Genomic DNA, 15,676 nt, shown 5'->3' on the forward strand with positions numbered 1-15,676 from the left:
AAACGCCCAAAAACTCTATTTTCCCTTTGGAATTTTGTGATTTTAAAAAGTTGTCGAAACGGAAAACTGGTAGTAATTAAGTAGCATGCTTAAGCAACATAACAAGCTGTTGAACCAGCACGATGCATGGCACAAACTCGCAACTAAAGCATGCTTTGTTACTGCCTCCAACAATCATATTACACTGCATCTCTTTTGGTCTATGGAGGTGCTGACAACAATTGAAACAACAAAACCTTGTAACGCAAGCAAGTTGGTGTACACTGAAGATAAAACCAAACATGAGGCACCAAGAAGGAGAGAAGGAAATGTAAGGGGATCTAAAGCTAGCATGGTTCAGGCATGCGAATCCACATGTTCCTATCCAAGGTTCATATATGACAACAACAAACATATTGTTTCAGTAGACTTAAGTACCCTATAATATTACATGGTTAAACAAAATAACTAATGTAATGGAATGAGTCATCAATCAAATTATGTAAATGAAGGTAACACAAACTTTGAGAGCAGGGTCTGGGATGATTATGTCATTTGCCATGGACTTGGCGATCTTAATATCCCTTTCTAGCATAAGCTGAAAGAGAGAATGTCAGGAGTCAGCACTGGAAAAGAAAAAATAAGGCGAGAGGAATATCACACAGATGGATAGTTATCATACCTCCTCAACCTTTTCCAAATCAAAATCCTCAGTGATTTCAAAACAAGGGACAGGGGGCTTCGGATAATCATTTCTTACTGTAATTGCTTTATCCTTACCATTAACGTTATATTTGCTCAGGGCAAGTAACTCGCTTTTCCGCGGTGCATCAAATTTCAATTCCATCCTTTTTTTGTTTTCCTGAAACAAGGAAGTTTAATCTCGAATTATGTTCCAAACAAGATTACTATACGGGGGCCACTGAAATAAATCCAGGATGACCCTGAGATAAAATGAGTCCTATCTAAAATGGGTCGTGGATCACTGAAACATGAACATATGCAACAAATAGAAAATGATGTATTAACTCTGTGAATCCTGAAATGCAACAATGCTAAATGCGAAATGAAGGGACGCACAAGTTTCTGAAATACAAGTTGGGCCGGGTGCTAGAAACTCTGGTGAATAGACATTATGGGAATCCAGAAACCAAAAGCTAAATTTGATGTTTCAGTTCAACAAGTATAAACGATAGTCATCACTGGTTAATGACTCCCATGAATAACTGAATTGCCCTTGCTTGATGCCACCTGAAGCACAACGAGACATCTTCACTTGCAAGTAAACAAAAAACAGTGGTCACATTTTGAGTGTCATATTTACTTCATATAAAAATACGTGATGAATCAGTGTTCTTGTATACAACTCATAGAGTACATTCTCACAGATTAAGTTTTCAGTCCAATGTTTAGAGTAGAGAACCGTCGGAGAAAGTTTATACTCAGATTGGAAACTACATCAATCAAGAAGGACGCGACAGTGATAAAAAATCATCTAGGGCTTTAGAATCAGCTTTAGTCAACAGTAAACGCATCACAGAAGGTCCGACTAACAATTTCATCAGTACTCTAGGGCAAGATTTGGCACACACACAGAAACACATACATAACAGATCAGACATCAAACGATAAGCAAGAGCTGTGCGGCGGGAAGAGCGGTACCTCGTTGGCAGCTCGCCGCGGATGTGGAAGGAGGCGACGGCGCGTACGTCGGCCACTCGCCACGCGTCGGCACACTGTATCTGACGGCTGGGAATGGAAGAGCTTTTTTAGAGACAGGGAGAAGGCCACGTGCGATCAGAAAGGCCCATTGAAATGAGAAACCTGGCCAGACAGGCCGGCGCGCCACGGCCCAGGTACACCTAATACACGGACCGCCACTTGTGCCGCACTCCTGGCCCAGGCACGGCACAACAAGGAAACGGGTCAGCCCACTGGAACGTTTAGCCCACCAGCCGGCCTGATTTTAGGCTACTCATCATGATAAGTCTTTACCAGTGACAAGCGCCACATATACTTCTCGCAAAAAAAAGACAAGCACGTATGCTCCCCAATGGTATAACACTTTAGATTTTAGGGTTTGAGCTATGGTTAAGGTCCAATTTTTTCTACATCGATACCGAAGGCTCCAAACCTTTTTCTAAATTTAACTTCCAACATTACGAAATTATGCATTTCTCGCAATTCATTTGTTAATTTTTAGGCAGTAAATGATTATTAGGGTATTTAATGGATATAATTTAAATTTGAACAACTAGTATATTAAAACAATGCCTACAATTTGGAAGAAAATCATATTTAAATTCTAAAGTACCTTGCATTGTAGGTGTTATCTAAGATATGTATGGAAAACTAAAAAGTTTGTAGTTGGAAAAGTCTTATATTACTTTACTGTGCTGAGGACCATGTTGGAATTGCTCTAATTATGTATACATACGATTGACTCGTTGGTTTGGTGACTTCAAAATAGTACACCTTGTTAAAAATTGTTTTTTTATGAACGGGCACCCTAAAATGCCCTTCATTTTCATTAATATTTGAAAGCAGCATGATTTACAAGAATAGGAATTGAATGAACTCGAATACCGACCACCAAAAACTGCTCCTCCCCTACCTGCCTTGAGTCTAGGCATTTCCCACAATTTCATGCCTGTTCGGCAACGGACCGCTCCAGCTACTCCGGTCCGCTCGGCGCTGGAATGCGAAGCGGCAGAATGGCAGCTCCACCAAAATGAACTGCGCTCCGCTCCGCTCCGCCACTTCAGCTCCACGGAGTTGGGAGCCGGAGTGTTCCGGAACAGGCCCTTCATCTCCTCAATGTCCAGATCGGCAACTCTAGAAGCAGAGGAGGTAATGCTATCAAAGACTCTAGAGCTCCTTTCAGACCAGATTTTCCTCATGCCCGCAATAGAAACGTCCACAATTTACTTTCTATGTCCAAAACAGAGGACCACCATGCATAGACCAAGTCAAGAGGAGAAGAGATCAAAGACCCGATGGCCCTAAAACCCAGAAGCCTAAACCAAACCTCGTGAGAAAAAGGACAACAATGAGCAACTGAGCTCTAGTCTCATGGCTTGGCCGCAAAGAGTAGACTCTCTTTGCCAGCCCGTCTGCAGGGCAAAATCTATCATGCATGACCAACCTTTTTGTTCTGCAAATTTTGATATATTATATGTATTTTTCTGAATTAGGATGATTTAGTTATGATTTTTTCAAGTTTGAAAATTGCCCTATAGTGCCGTCATGCAAACTATAGTGCCGGTTTGTGTCTCCAACCGGTACTATAGGTCAGACCCCTTTAGTACCGGTTCGTGGCACAAACCGGTACTAAAGGTTAGCCCTTTAGTACCAGTTTGTGACACGAACCGGTACTAAAGGTGATCGTGGGGCCCCGGCCTGACGCCAGCCTGCCACCACCCCTTTAGTACCGGTTCGTGCCACGAACCGGTACTAAAGGTTCAACACGAACCGGCATTAATGCAAATCCGTTCGAACCGGCACTAATGGTACCATTAGTACCGGGCCAAAATCAAACCGGCACTAATGTGCTTCATGTTTGACCCTTTTTCTACTAGTGGCATAGGAAAAGAAAAAATAAGGCGAGAGGAATATCACACAGATGGATAGTTATCATACCTCCTCAACCTTTTCCAAATCAAAATCCTCAGTGATTTCAAAACAAGGGACAGGGGGCTTCAGATAATCATTTCTTACTGTAATTGCTTTATCCTTACCATTAACGTTATATTTGCTCAAGGCAAGTAACTCGCTTTTCCACGGTGCATCAAACTTCAATTCCATCCTTTTTTTTGTTTTCCTGAAACAAGGAAGTTTAATCTCGAATTATGTTCCAAACAAGATTACTATACGGGGGCCACTGAAATAAATCCAGGATGACCCTGAGATAAAATGAGTCCTATCTAAAATGTGTCGTGGATCACTGAAACATGAACATATGCAGCAAATAGAAAACGATGTATTAACTCTGTGAATCCTGAAATGCAATAATGCTAAATGCGAAATGAAGGGACGCACAAGTTTCTGAAATACAGGTTGGGCCAGGTGCTAGAAACTCTAGTGAATAGACATTATGGGAATCCAGAAACCAAAAGCTAAATTTGATGTTTCAGTTCAACAAGTATAAACGATAGTCATCACTGGTTAATGACTCCCATGAATAACTGAATTGCCCTTGCTTGATGCCACCTGAAGCACAACGAGACAACTTCACTTGCAAGTAAACAAAAAACAATAGTCGCATTTTGAGTGTCATATTTACTTCATATAAAAATATGTGATGAATTAGTGTTCTTGTATACAACTCGCAGAGTACATTCTCACAGATTAAGTTTTCAGTCCAATGTTTAGAGTAGAGAACCGTCGAAGAAAGTTTATACTCAGATTGGAAACTAGATCAATCAAGAAGGACGGGACAGTGATAAAAATTCATCTAGGGCTTTAGAATCAGCTTTAGTCAACAGTAAACGCATCAGAGAAGGTCCGACTAACAATTTCATTAGTACTCTAGGGCAAGATTCGGCACACACACAGAAACACATACATAACAGATCAGACATCAAACGAGAAGCAAGAGATGTGCGGCGGGAAGAGTGGTACCTCGTTGGCGGCTCGCCGCGGATGTGGAAGGAGGCGACGGCGCATACGTCGGCCACTCGCCACGCGCCGACACACTGTATCTGACGGCTGGGAATGGAAGAGCTTTTTTTTAGAGACAGGGAGAAGGCCACGTGCCATCAGAAAGGCCCATTGAAATGAGAAACTTGGTCAGACAGGCCGGGGCGCCACGGCCCAGGTACGCCTAACACACAGGCCGTCACTCGTGCCGCACTCCTGGCCCAGGCACGGCACAACAAGGAAACGGGTTAGCCCACTGGCACGTTTAGCCCACCAGCCGGCCTGATTTTAGGCTACTCATCATGATAAGTCTTTACCAGTGACAAGCGCCACATATACTTCTCGCAAAAAAAAGACAAGCACGTATGCTGCCCAATGGTATAACACTTTAGATTTTAGGGTTTGAGCTATGGTTAAGGTCCAATTTTTTCTACATCGATACCGAAGGCTCCAAACCTTTTTCTAAATTTAACTTCCAACATTACGAAATTATGCATTTCTCGCAATTCATTTGTTAATTTTTAGGCAGTAAATGATTATTACGGTATTTAGTGGATATAATTTAAATTTGAACAACTAGTATATTAAAACAATGCCTACAATTTGGAAGAAAATCATATTTAAATTCTAAAGTACCTTGCATGGTAGGTGTTATCTAAGATATGTATGGAAAACTAAAAAGTTTGTAGTTGGAAAAGTCTTATATTACTTTACTGTGCTGAGGACCATGTTGGAATTGCTCTAATTATGTATACATACGATTGACTCGTTGGTTTGGCAACTTCAAAATAGTACACCTTGTTAAAAATTGTTTTTTTATGAACGGGCAACCTAAAATGCCCTTCATTTTCATTAATATTTGAAAGCAGCATGATTTACAAGAATAGGAATTGAATGGACTCGAATACCAACCACAAAAAACTGCTCCTCCCCTACCTGCCTTGAGTCTAGGCATTTCCCACAATTTCGTGCCTGTTCGGCAACGGACCGCTCTAGCTACTGCGCTCCGCTCGGCGCTGGAATGCGAAGCGGCAGAATGGCAGCTCCACCAAAATGAACTGTGCTCCGCTCCGCTCCGCCACTTCAGCTCCACGGAGTTGGGAGCCGGAGTGTTCCGGAACAGGCCCTTCATCTCCTCAATGTCCAGATCGGCAACTCTAGAAGTGTTGGGGAATGTTGCAGAAAACAGAAATTTTCCTACGGTTTCACCAAGATCCATCTAGGAGTTCATCTAGCAACGAGTGATTAGATGCATCTACGTACCTTGTAGATCGCGAGCGGAAGCGTTCAAAGAACGGGGATGAGGGAGTCGTACTCGACGTGATTCGAATCACCGAAGATCCTAGCACCGAACGGACGGCACCTCCGTGTTCAACACACGTACGGAACAGCCACGTCTCCTCCTTCTTGATCCAGCAAGGGGGAAGGAGAGGTTGAGGGAGATGGCTCCAGCAGCAGCACGGCGGCGTGGTGGTGATGGAGCTGCAGTACTCCGGCAGGGCTTCGCCAAGCACTATGGAGGAGGAGGAGGTGTTGGAGAGGGAGAGGGAGGCACCAAAGGTCAAGGTAAGAAGCCCTCCATCTCCCCGCTATATATAGGAGGGCCAAAGGGAGGGGCGCGCCGTCCCTAGGAGATCTAATCTCCTAGGGGGGTGCGGCCAAGGGGAGGAATCCCTCCTCCCCAAGGCACCTAGGAGGTGCCTTCCCCTCCTAGGACTCTTCCCTCCTTGAAACCCTAGGCGCATGGGCCTCTTGGGGCTGGTGCCCTTGGCCCATGTAGGCCAAGGCGCACCCCCTACAGCCCATGTGGCCCCCCGGGACAGGTTGCCCCACCCGGTGGACCCCCGGGACCCTTCTGGTGGTCCCGGTACAATACCGGTGACCCCGAAACTTGTCCCGATGCCCGAAATAGCACTTCCTATATATAATTCCCTCCGGACCATTCCGGAACTCCTCGTGGCGTCCAGGATCTCATCCGGGACTCTGAACAACATTCGGGTTACTGCATATACATATCCCTACAACCCTAGCGTCACCAAACCTTAAGTGTGTAGACCCTACGGGTTCGGGAGACATGTAGACATGGCCGAGATCGTTCTCCGGTCAATAACCAATAGCGGGATCTGGATACCCATGTTGGCTCCCACATGCTCCTCGATGATCTCATCGGATGAACCACGATGTCGAGCATTCAAGCAACCCCGTATACAATTCCCTTTGTCAATCGGTATGTTACTTGCCCGAGATCTGATCGTCGGTATCCCAATACCTCGTTCAATCTCGTTACTGGCAAGTCACTTTACTCATACCATAATGCATGATCTCGTGACCAGACACTTGGTCACTTTGAGCTCATTATGATGATGCATTACCGAGTGGGCCCAGTGATACCTCTCCGTCATACGGAGTGACAAATCCCAGTCTTGATCCGTGTCAACCCAACAGACACTTTCGGAGATACCCATAGTATACCTTTATAGTCACCCAGTTATGTTGTGACATTTGGCACACCCAAAGCACTCCTACGGTATCCGGGAGTTACACGATCTCATGGTCTAAGGAAAAGATACTTGACATTGGAAAACTCTAGCAAACGAACTATACGATCTTGTGCTATGTTTAGGATTGGGCCTTGTCCATCACATCATTCTCCTAATGATGTGATCCCGTTATCAATGACATCCAATGTCCATAGTCAGGAAACCATGACTATCTGTTGATCAACGAGCTAGTCAACTAGAGGCTTACTAGGGACATGTTGGTGTCTATTATTCACACATGTATTACGATTTCCGGATAACACAATTATAGCATGAATAAAGACAATTATCATGAACAAGGAAATATAATAATAATGCTTTTATTATTGCCTCTAGGGCATATTTCCAATAGTCTCCCACTTGCACTAGAGTCAATAATCTAGTTACATTTTGATGAATCGAACACCCATGGAATTCTGGTGTTGATCATGTTTTGCTCTAGGGAGAGGTTTAGTCAACGGATCTGCTACATTCAGGTCTGTATGTACTTTACAAATCTCTATGTCTCCATATTGAACATTTTCACGAATGGAGTTGAAGCGACGCTTGATGTGCCTTGTCTTCTTGTGAAACCTGGGCTCCTTGGCAAGAGCAATAGCTCCAGTGTTGTCACAGAAGAGCTTGATCGGCCCCGATGCATTGGGTATGACTCCTAGGTCGGTGATGAACTCCTTCAACCAAATTGCTTCATGTGCTGCCTCCGAGGCTACCATGTACTCCGCTTCACATGTAGATCCCGCCACGACGCTCTGCTTGCAACTGCACCAGCTTACTGCCCCACCATTCAAAATATACACGTATCCGGTTTGTGACTTAGAGTCATCCAGATCTGTGTTGAAGCTAGCGTCGACGTAACCTTTTACTACGAGCTCTTTGTCATCTCCATAAACGAGAAACATTTCCTTAGTCCTTTTCAGGTACTTCAGGATATTCTTGACTGCTGTCCAGTTTTCCTTGCCGGGATTACTTTGGTACCTTCCTACCAAACTTACGGCAAGGTTTACATCAGGTCTGGTACACAGCATGGCATACATAATAGAACCTATGGCTGAGGCATAGGGGATGACACTCATCTCTTCTATATCTTCTGCCGTGGTCGGACATTGAGCTGAGCTCAATTTCACACCTTGCAGCACAGGCAAGAACCCCTTCTTAGACTGATCCATATTGAACTTCTTCAATATCTTATCAAGGTATGTGCTTTGTGAAAGACCTATGAGGCGTCTTGATCTATCTCTGTAGATCTTGATGCCTAATATATAAGCAGCTTCTCCAAGGTCCTTCATTGAAAAACTCTTATTCAAGTAGGCCTTAATGCTGTCCAAGAGTTCTATATCATTTCTCATCAAAAGTATGTCATCTACATATAATATGAGAAATGCTACAGAGCTCCCACTCACTTTCTTGTAAACGCAGGCTTCTCCATAAGTCTGTGTAAACCCAAACGCTTTGATCATCTCATCAAAGCGAATGTTCCAACTCCGAGATGCTTGCACCAGCCCATAAATCGAGCGTTGGAGCTTGCACACCTTGTCAGCATACTTAGGATCGACAAAACCTTCCGGCTGCATCATATACAATTCTTCCTTAAGGAAACCATTAAGGAATGCCGTTTTGACGTCCATTTGCCATATCTCATAATCATAGAATGCGGCAATTGCTAACATGATTCGGACGGACTTTAGCTTCGCTACTGGTGAGAAAGTCTCATCGTAGTCAACCCCTTGAACTTGTCGATAACCCTTAGCGACAAGCCGAGCTTTATAGATGGTCACATTACCATCCGCGTTTGTCTTCTTCTTAAAGATCCATTTATTTTCTATGGCTCGCCGCTCAACGGGCAAGTCAGTCAAAGTCCATACTTCGTTTTCATACATGGATCCTATCTCGGATTTCATGGCTTCTAGCCATTTGTCGGAATCCGGGCCCGCCATCGCTTCTTCATAGTTCGAAGGTTCACCGTTGTCTAACAACATGATTTCCAAGACAGGGTTGCCGTACCACTCTGGTGTGGAACATGTCCTTGTGGACCTTCGAATTTCTGTAGGAGCTTGATCAGAAGTATCTTGATCATCATCATTAACTTCCTCTCTAGTCGGTGCAGGCACCTCAGGAACATTTTCTTGAGTTGCGCCATTTTCCGGTTCAAGAGGTAATACTTCATCAAGTTCTACTTTCCTCCCACTTACTTCTTTCGCGAGAAACTCTTTCTCTAGAAAGGACCCATTCTTGGCAACAAAGATCTTGCCTTCGGATCTGAGGTAGAAGGTATACCCTATAGTTTCTTTAGGGTATCCTATGAAGACGCATTTTTCCGATTTGGGATTGAGCTTTTCAGGTTGAAGTTTCCTGACATAAGCATCGCATCCACAAACTTTTAGAAACGACAGCTTAGGTTTCTTCCCAAACCATAATTCAAACGGTGTCGTCTCAACGGATTTTGACGGAGCCCTATTTAAAGTGAATGCGGCAGTCTCTAAAGCATAGCCCCAAAATGATAACGGTAAATCGGCAAGAGACATCATAGATCGCACCATATCTAATAGAGTGCGATTACGACGTTCGGACACACCATTACGCTGAGGTGTTCCAGGCGGCGTGAGTTGTGAAACTATACCACATTTTCTTAAGTGTGTACCAAACTCGTGACTCAAGTATTCTCCTCGACGATCTGATTGCAGGAACTTGATTTTCCTGTCACGTTGATTCTCAACCTCACTCTGAAATTCTTTGAACTTTTCAAAGGTCTCAGACTTGTGTTTCATTAAGTAGACATACCCATATCTACTTAAGTCATCAGTCAGGGTGAGAACATAACAATAGCCACCGCGAGCCTCAACACTCATTGGACCGCACACATCAGTATGTATGATTTCCAATAAGTTGGTTGCTCGCTCCATTGTTCCTGAGAACGGAGTCTTGGTCATTTTACCCATGAGGCATGGTTCGCACGTGTCAAATGATTCATAATCAAGAGACTCTAAAAGTCCATCAGCATGGAGCTTCTTCATGTGTTTGACACCTATGTGACCAAGGCGGCAGTGCCACAAGTACGTGGGACTATCATTATCAATCTTACATCTTTTGGTACTCACACTATGAATATGTGTAGCATTACGCTCGAGATTCATTAAGAATAAACCATTTACCATCGGAGCATGACCATAAAACACATCTCTCATATAAATAGAACAACCAATATTCTCGGATTTAAATGAGTAGCCATCTTGTATTAAACGAGATCCTGATACAATGTTCATGCTCAAACTTGGCACCAAATAACAATTATTGAGGTTCAAAACTAATCCCATAGGTAAATGTAGAGGTAGCGTGCCGACGGCGATCACATCGACTTTGGAACCATTTCCGACGCGCATCGTCACCTCGTCCTTCGCCAGTCTCCGCTTATTCCCCAACACCTGTTTTGAGTTACAAATGTGAGCAACCGCACCGATATCAAATACCCAGGAGCTACTACGAGTATTGGTAAGGTACACATCAATTACATGTATATCACATATACCTTTCGTTTTGCCGGCCTTCTTGTCCGCTAAGTATTTGGGGCAGTTTCGCTTCCAGTGACCACTTTCCTTGCAATAAAAGCACTCTGTCTCGGGCTTGGGTCCATTCTTTGGCTTCTTCCCGGCAACTCCCTTGCCGTCTTTCTTGAAGGTTTTCTTACCCTTGCCTTTCTTGAACTTAGTGGTTTTATTCACCATCAACACTTGATGTTCCTTTTTGACTTCTACCTCTGCTGATTTCAGCATTTCAAATACTTCAGGAATGGTCTTTTCCATCCCCTGCATATTGAAGTTCATCACAAAGCTCTTGTAGTTCGGTGGAAGCGACTGAAGGATTCTGTCAATGACCGCGTCATCCGGGAGATTAACTCCCAGTTGAGTTAAGCGGTTATGTAACCCAGACATTGTGAGTATGTGCTCACTGACAGAACTATTTTCCTCCATCTTACAGCTGAAGAACTTGTCGGAGACTTCATATCTCTCGACCCGGGCATGAGCTTGAAAAACCATTTTCAGCTCTTCGAACATCTCATATGCTCCGTGTCTCTCAAAACGCTTTTGGAGCCCCGGCTCTAAGCTGTAAAGCATGCCGCACTGAACGAGGGAGTAGTCATCGGTACGTGCCTGCCAAGCGTTCATAACGTCTTGTTCTGCAGGGAGAACAGGTGCATCACCTAGCGGTGCTTGTAGGACATAATCTTTCTTGGCAGCTATGAGGATGATCCTCAGGTTCCGGACCCAGTCCGTGTAGTTGCTGCCATCGTCTTTCAGCTTGGTTTTCTCTAGGAACGCGTTGAAGTTAAGGACTACGTTGGCCATTTGATCTACAAGACATATTATAAAAAATTTAGACTAAGTTTATGATAATTAAGTTCATCTAATCAAATTATTCAATGAACTCCCACTTAGATAGACATCCCTCTTCTAGTCATCTAAGTATAACATGATCCGAGTTAACTAGGCCGTGTCCGATCATCACGTGAGACGGACTAGTCAACGTCGGTGAACATCTTCATGTTGATCGTATCTTCTATACGACTCATGCTCGACCTTTCGGTCTTCTGTGTTCTGAGGCCATGTCTGTACACATGCTAGGCTCGTCAAGTCAACCTAAGTGTATTGCGTGTGTAAATCTGTCTTACACCCGTTGTATGTGAACGTTAGAATCTATCACACCCGATCATCACGTGGTGCTTCGAAACAACGAACTGTCGCAATGGTGCACAGTTAGGGGGAACACTTTCTTGAAATTATTATGAGGGATCATCTTATTTACTACCGTCGTTCTAAGCAAACAAGATGCAAAACATGATAAACATCACATGCAATCAAATAATAATAGTGACATGATATGGCCAATATCACATAGCTCCTTTGATCTCCATCTTGGGGCTCCATGATCACCTTGTCACCGGCATGACACCATGATCTCCATGATCATGATCTCCATCATTGTGTCTCCATGAAGTTGCTCGCCAACTATTACTTCTACTACTATGGCTAACGCGTTTAGCAATAAAGTAAAGTAATTTACATGGCGTTTCTTAATGACACGCAGGTCATACAAAAATAAAGACAACTCCTATGGCTCCTGCCGGTTGTCATACTCATCGACATGCAAGTCGTGATTCCTATTACAATAGCATGAACATCTCATACATTACATATAGATCATTCATCATTCATCACAACTTTGGCCATATCATATCACAAAACACTTGCTGCAAAAACAAGTTAGACGTCCTCTAATTATTGTTGCAAGTTTTACGTGGCTGAAGTAGGGTTCTAGCAAGAACGTTTTCTTACCTACGTGAAAGCCACAACGTGATTTGTCAACTTCTATTTACCCTTCATAAGGACCCTTTTCATCGAATCCTCTCCAACTAAAGTAGGAGAGACAGACACCCGCCAGCCACCTTATGCAACTTGTGCATGTTAGTCGGTGGAACCGGTCTCACGTAAGCGTACGTGTAAGGTTGGTCCGGGCCGCTTCATCCCACAATACCGTTGAAGCAAGATAAGACTAGTAGCGGCAAGAAAGTTGACAACATCTACGCCCACAACAAATTGTGTTCTACTCGCGCAAGAAGAACTACGCATAGACCTTGCTCATGATGCCACTGTTGGGGAACGTTGCAGAAAACAAAAATTTTCCTACGGTTTCACCAAGATCCATCTAGGAGTTCATCTAGCAATGAGTGATTAGATGCATCTACGTACCTTGTAGATCGCGAGCGGAAGCGTTCAAAGAACGGGGATGAGGGAGTCGTACTCGACGTGATTCGAATCATCGAAGATCCTAGCACCGAACGGACGGCACCTCCGCGTTCAACACACGTACGGAACAGCCACGTCTCCTCCTTCTTGATCCAGCAAGGGGGAAGGAGAGGTTGAGGGAGATGGCTCCAGCAGCAGCACGATGGCGTGGTGGTGATGGAGCTGCAGTACTCCGGCAGGGCTTCGCCAAGCACTATGGAGGAGGAGGAGGTGTTGGAGAGGGAGAGGGAGGCACCAAAGGTCAAGGTAAGAAGTCCTCCATCTCCTCACTATATATAGGAGGGCCAAGGGGGGGGGCGCCGGCCCAAGGAGATCTAATCTCCTAGGGGGGTGCGGCCAAGGGGAGGAATCCCTCCTCCCCAAGGCACCTAGGAGGTGCCTTCCCCTCCTAGGACTCTTCCCTCCTTGAAACCCTAGGCGCATGGGCCTCTTGGGGCTGGTGCCCTTGGCCCATGTAGGCCAAGGCGCACCCCCTACAGCCCATGTGCCCCCCCGGGATAGGTGGCCCCACCCGGTGGACCCCCGGGACCCTTCCGGTGGTCCCGGTACAATACCGGTGACCCCGAACCTTGTCCCGATGCCCAAAATAGCACTTCCTATATATAATTCTTTACCTCCGGACCATTCCGGAACTCCTCGTGACGTCCGGGATCTCATCCGGGACTCCGAACAACATTCGGGTTACTGCATATACATATCCCTACAACCCTAGCGTCACCGAACCTTAAGTGTGTAGACCCTACGGGTTCGGGAGACATGTAGACATGACCGAGATCGTTCTCCGGTCAATAACCAACAGCGGGATCTGGATACCCATGTTGGCTCCCACATGCTCCTCAAGATCTCATCGGATGAACCACGATGTCGAGGATTCAAGCAACCCCGTATACAATTCCCTTTGTCAATCGGTATGTTACTTGCCCGAGATCTGATCGTCGGTATCCCAATACCTCGTTCAATCTCGTTACTGGCAAGTCACTTTACTCGTACCATAATGCATGATCTCGTGACCAGACACTTGGTCACTTTGAGCTCATTATGATGATGCATTACTGAGTGGGCCCAGTGATACCTCTCCGTCATACGGAGTGACAAATCCCAGTCTTGATCCGTGTCAACCCAACAGACACTTTCGGAGATACCCGTAGTATACCTTTATAGTCACCCAGTTACGTTGTGACGTTTGGCACACCCAAAGCACTCCTATGGTATCCGGGAGTTACATGATCTCATGGTCTAAGGAAAAGATACTTGACATTGGAAAACTCTAGCAAACGAACTATACGATCTTGTGCTATGTTTAGGATTGGGTCTTGTCCATCACATCATTCTCCTAATGATGTGATCCCGTTATCAATGACATCCAATGTCCATAGTCAGGAAACCATGACTATCTGTTGATCAACGAGCTAGTCAACTAGAGGCTTACTAGGGACATGTTGGTGTCTATTATTCACACATGTATTACGATTTCCGGATAACACAATTATAGCATGAATAAAGACAATTATCATGAACAAGGAAATATAATAATAATGCTTTTATTATTGCCTCTAGGGCATATTTCCAACAAGAAGCAGAGGAGGTAATGCTATCAAAGACTGTAGAGCTCCTTTCAGGCCATATTTTCCTCATGCCCGCAATAGAAACTGCCACAATTTACTTTCTATGTCAAAAACATAGGACCACCATGCACAGACCAAGTCAAGAGGAGAAGAGATCAAAGACCCGATGGCCCTAAAACCCAGAAGCCTAAACCAAACCTCGTGAGAAAAAGGACAACAATGAGCAACTGAGCTCTAGTCTCATGGCTTGGCCGCAAAGAGTAGACTCTCTTTGCCAGCCCGTCTGCAGGGCAAAATCTGTCATGAATGACCAACCTTTTTGTTCTACAAATTTTGATATATTATATGTATTTTTCTGAATTAGGATGATTTAGTTATGATTTTTTCAAGTTTGAAAATTGCCCTATAGTGCCGTCATGCAAACTATAGTGCCGGTTTGTGTCTCCAACCGGTACTATAGGTCAGACCCCTTTAGTACCGGTTCGTGGCACAAACCGGTACTAAAGGTTAGCCCTTTAGTACCGGTTTGTGACACGAACCGGTACTAAAGGTGATCATGGGGCCCCGTCCTGACGCCAGCCTGCCACCACCCCTTTAGTACCGGTTCGTGCCATGAACCGGTACTAAAGGTTCAACACGAACCAGCATTAATGCAAATCCGTTCGAACCAGCACTAATGGTACCATTAGTACCGGGCCAAAATCAAACCGGCACTAATGTGCTTCACGTTTGACCCTTTTTCTACTAGTGGCATAGGCTGGATACACCTTCAAAGGAACCCGATCTTGTAACACTGATCTCCAGTATGGGAAGAAACTTCTCTTTGTATATGTGGGATCCCATCATCCGCCTGCTTTCTTTCTCACAACCTGTCACATAGTTCATTAGAGGTACATCATAAAAAATAAATAGAAACATCCATACTTCCAGCCAGAACCTCTCGCTTGAGTACTCCCTCTGTAAACTAATATAAGAGTGTTTAGACCACTATTTTAGTGATCTAAACGCTATTATATTAGTTTACGGAGGGAGTATTATGTTGACCAATACACAACATTGGTGTTTCATTAGATATGAATGATGTTACTGCAGTGTAGTAATTAAGTAGCATGCTTAAGCAACATAACAAGCTGTTGAACCAGCACAATGCATGGCA

The 15,676-nt window shown here is 44.5% G+C and overlaps 1 long non-coding RNA gene across 1 annotated transcript; it reads right to left on the bottom strand.

Moving 5' to 3' along the window:
• Positions 1–517: 517 nt before the first annotated feature.
• On the bottom strand, positions 518–758 carry LOC119359279. The gene is made up of 2 exons (XR_005172448.1): positions 662–758; positions 518–577 (listed from the first exon to the last, which is right to left on the bottom strand). It is a non-coding gene; the product is annotated as an uncharacterized LOC119359279 (long non-coding RNA).
• Between the last annotated feature and the right edge of the window lie 14,918 nt (positions 759–15,676).

Source organism: Triticum dicoccoides, chromosome 2A (genome assembly GCF_002162155.2).
Source record: "Triticum dicoccoides isolate Atlit2015 ecotype Zavitan chromosome 2A, WEW_v2.0, whole genome shotgun sequence".
NCBI classification, from domain to species: domain Eukaryota; kingdom Viridiplantae; phylum Streptophyta; class Magnoliopsida; order Poales; family Poaceae; genus Triticum; species Triticum dicoccoides.